Consider the following 5,001-nt stretch of genomic DNA (forward strand, 5'->3'; position numbering starts at 1 on the left):
ATACATTACAAAATTACACATGGAAATTGTCTATTGTTGGATTTAAGTAGATCAATAATAAAATTTAACACACATGCATCATTTACTATTACAAATAAAATACGATACATATGGGGTGTTGTCTCTCCAAATAGACAACCCCTGTCTTTATGAACGTACATGGGTCTAGGTTTGGTTCTCCTTAATATTTCCATGGTCACATGGATAATTTTCCTATGCATCTCAATTACACATTAGTAATTACAATAACCTCATATAATATTAAACACATGAATAAGAATACACATCAAACACTTTGCATACAATTTACATTTAAACAAACTGATATATCTTATATCCAAATAAATCCACATAAGCAATTATCATAATCCACATAATGTTGATCCATACATAAAACATGCACCCTATTTCTATCATCATAGTAAAGTCCTACAATTCCAATAATGACATACATCATCACAAAGTAATCCTAATCTAGAATCATATAGAGTTGTATATCTATAATGCATAGAAATGAAGCATCAATATATATCAATGTTATCCAAATCATGGAATCATATAAGTTCCAAATCCATAATGCATAAAAATAAAGCATCCATAATAGTCTCAACATGAAAAATACTGAAATGCTAGGATGAGTCGGGGTAGGGCCTCACACCCATATACATGATTCACTCTAAAGTATATCTCCAAAAAAGTACAAAAAAAGAACCTTCTATATAATGAATATTTCATTCTAAAATAGCTCAATCTTCAATGCCTGCAAATAAAAGTTTTTGATTTTTCCTCCTAACAACTTGCTCTGATACCATGTAAGATTTTGTGACCTGCAAAATATGAATCTAGCTAGAAGATAAAAGAAACAAAACTTGATGTATGAAAATAGAGCAAATAAAAATAGAGCAAAAAGAGAAAGATCTGCATATGAATGAAAATCTTGTATTAAAAATTACAATACAATGCTTGCATTAAATCCAATTGGTAACCACAACAAGAGCTGAAATTATGATGATGAGAAGAGTTTGTAAAAATAGTGCACTCCTTGATTAGTCTTAGTTTTGAGCATGCAAACTTATTCCTCCATAAGTTACGAGAGCAAACAAGGTAGATAAGCATGCAACCAAAGCTTCACAATTCTAACTCACATCCAACTACAATTACACACCATAAATCATGATAGGAGAGCCTTAGTTGGAGTTAGCATTATTCCAATACAGCCCTGGTCTCAGAGTCTATTAGAGGTGCACAATCTTCAAACCCATCTGCAATAAATGAATTGCTACTCATCCTAGCATCCAAAAGCCCATTTGGTGTTGTTAAAGCATTTTTTCTAGAACATTCCAAGCCAGATTCAGCCCTAGTTTTTTTTTTGCTCCTCCTTATGTGGCATTGGCAACAATCTCTTCTTTTTATCAACATCAAGATGCCTCTTTTGAAGTGTCTCAGAGGTAAAATTAGGGTTTTGTGTAACTATTTGGAGGAATGACATCATCTGCTGAGGTTTGTTCTCTATTAATGTGAAGCATCTTTGCATTTCTTCAAGTTCTCTATCAATACTTTCCTGCTCCTCTTTTAGTTGAATAACCTCCTTAACAATGGTGTCCTTGTCCTCATTAAGCCTCCGTAAATCTCATTCCAAATAATATTGATTGCCCCCCCCATGATACTAGTTATGACTAGATCTCCTTCGATGAATGGAACTAGGTAAGTGCTTTTTCCCTCAAAGAAAGCATTTGTGTGCAAATTCCCATCTATTAGGATCCACTTTATGAAATCCTTGTATGATTAGAATCAATAGTCAAGAAAAAAAGAGAAAGGGATCATATATAAAAGCATAAGAGTAAGTTATGGGTACTTACATATGTGTTGAGACATTAAATGAAGCTAGAAAAGTTGGAGTGTTTGAAGTGGAGAGGGAGCAGATGAATAGAGAAATGGTGTGGATTTTTCACCGAGAAATTGTTGTTGCCTGCACTCCACAAGATAATGTTGTCTAGTGAGGGATCATCAACAATTTTGGCCTATACCTTTGTTACAAATGGGGCCACACCATTTCTTTCCATTGTCTTTTTATCTTGCTTGGTACGTCTTTTCTTGTCTTTGTCTATTTAAAAAACTTTCATCTTCTATCGACTTTTCATATTTATTTCATGTTTAATGTTGGTCAAGTCAATCGGTTAATTGACAGAAGATGATTTGTGGAGTCTCAAGATTTTTCTATTACTATTTCAAGTCATCTTACTTTCATGGGCAATTTAAAATTTCTTATAAAACGCTAATTATAAAAGAGTGTATACAATGATAATTATTCCTTAGATGTCAACAATCAATTAGTTGTACTTATTTTTTTCCTTACAACAAAACTATAAGGCTATCAACAAGATTTTTTAATTGAGTGAGGGGTAGGAAAATAGAGCGTAGGATAGGGATTGGTGGTTAGGGAGTAGGTTCAGTGGTTTAGGGCACAAGGGTAGGATAGCAATCAGCTATAAGGGGTGGTGGTACTCTTCTTCTTTAACATGGAGAGCTTGAGGCGAAGGAAGGTGATGTGAAGATTGATGGGTCCCAAGGTAAAGAGAATGGGGCTAATGGGAATGTTGTTGATTCCCAAGGAAAGGGACATGTGGAAGAGAAAAATACTCAAAAAGTGGACCCCATTCGAGATGCCAGCCGAGGGGGGTATTCATTGATGCTTCCCACATGTTGGATGGGGTGGGAACTTCATTTTTCTCTTGGAAGGCCTTATTTGGGTGTCGGCCAAAGTATTCATCGACCCCTATTTTGAATTTGTTTTACTTGAGAAAAGGTAAGTACGCCATTTCAATTTAGGACTTTGTTATTGATTAGAGTACGCCTCTTATGGTTCAATCCCTAGTTGGGCAATTTATGGGTCCTCAACCAAGCATAGAAGTGGTTAGGACTTTTGTTAAAATAAAATGGAAGATTAAGGGCCAAGTTGATGTGTCAGCTATGCCAAAAGATTTCTTCACCTATTTCTTTTCTTACAATGAGGATTTGCGAACCATTCTCTAAGTAGGTCCTTGGGTCTTTGGTAAGATGACTTTAGCTTTGAAGAAATGGGATCTGAGCTTAAATATTTCAAGTTCTTTTTTCAACTTTATTCCTATTTGGGTTAGTTTGCATGGGTTACTTCTGGAGTTTTAGGATGAAGGCATTTTCAAGGTGGTAATGAGTTTTTTTGGTGAACTTGTACCAATTGATGAGATGATGACATCGCATAAGCAACTGGTGTTTGCCAAGATATGTGTTGGTATTGAACAACCTTGTAATTCACTATCTTCTATTAAGATTAACTCGAAGCTGGGTATTTGAAACCAAAGTATCAACTTTGAGACTCTTCCTTTGGTGTGTTTCATACGCAAACAATCTGGCCATTCAGCTAAGCAATGTCCATCGAAGCATCCAGCTAAAATAAAGAAAAGCTATAAACAAAAAGGTAATGTTTACTAGAAGGGTGAGGTTTTGACCTTTGAAAAGGACAAAGAAGTGACCTCCCAATATTCTAATATTGTTGGGAACAATGAGGGGCAATTTGAAAAGTCCCAACCTGCTAATGTTGTGGAGTAAATTAGGAAAGAAAAATTTCCTTATCCCTTGGAGGATAAGACTAAGCCTACAAACTCTGGAAAGGTTCCTACGGAGGGGTCTAACCTTGATAATAATGTGTTATATGGTGAGGTTGTTAAGACTGAGGAGTTTAGTATGAAAATCAATGATATTTCTTCGATTTCTGATGAGCCTCAATGAGGATCCTATGGAAGGAAAGGATAAGATCAGTTGCATATTTGGCCCTTTAGATAAATTTGCTGAGGATTGTGTTCTTCTCCCTTTAGTTCGGGTTGAGTTTTATATTGACAAGATGATCCCCGTGGTGAAAATTGATGCTTCTTTCCCTAAAGGTGGGTCTTGCATACTATGCTATCCTAGGAGGTAGGGCCTAGAAGGAAGTAAGAAGAGTATTGAAGGTACAGTTAATTTTGATTGGGTGAAGATGGATAACCCTAAGGACTTCTTTCCAAAAGAATCTAAAAACCGTTTCCTTAGGGGGTTACTACTAGGAACAAATCTAAATAGGATTGTGATTCCTCTAAAATCTCAAGTAGAAAACCTCATAAATTGTGTAGAGAACATGAGTCTTCAAGATATTGTGGACGATGTTCAGAAGGCAATCCTTGATATGTGCTTTTAGAGAACTCATCATAATAAATTAAGACATTATTGTTGTGATGTCATGTTTTTCAAAATTGGATATCTATTTAAATCATGAAATCCATTTTGGAAACCAAGACAGATGTCCATTTTGCTCAGCATAAAAAACATACTTTAGTAAAATGGGCATAACTTTTGCATTTCTTATCAAAATTTTGATCTTTTACAAGTGTTGGAAAGGTAATTTAGAGACATATCATATGAATAAGGTAATTTTATTCTGGTATAAACAAAAAATTAATTACAATATTTTGAAGTTCAACCTTCATTTTTAAAACTTTACTCACAAATTTTGCATACAAAGTCTCTTTTTTTCCTATCACCTCCTTTCTCTATCACTTGTCTATCTATACTTCTATAAATATATTTTATCTATCTCTTCCTTCTCTAATTATCTCACTCCATTTCTCATCCCATCTAGATATTTCCCAAGTTACATCCATCTCTCTATATATCTCCCTCTTTCTATTCATATCTCTCCTTCTCTCACTCTATCCTTGTCACTTCTTATTTCTATATCTCTCTAATAATCCTTCTTCTCTCTATTTATCTCCCTCCTCTACATTATCCTACCTATACCTATTTATTACTTGTCTCTATCACCTCCTTTCTCTCCCTATCTTGTCCCCTCTATCTCTATATCCTTATAGATCTAGCTTAATGCATATTTATATCTCTAAATCTCACTTATTCACTCCATCTCTCCCTCCATTTGTCCTACTCTCTGTATCACTTTCAAACCATATCTATCTCTATCTCTATCTTCATATC

This window comes from Cryptomeria japonica, chromosome 6, assembly GCF_030272615.1.
Source record: "Cryptomeria japonica chromosome 6, Sugi_1.0, whole genome shotgun sequence".
NCBI classification, from domain to species: domain Eukaryota; kingdom Viridiplantae; phylum Streptophyta; class Pinopsida; order Cupressales; family Cupressaceae; genus Cryptomeria; species Cryptomeria japonica.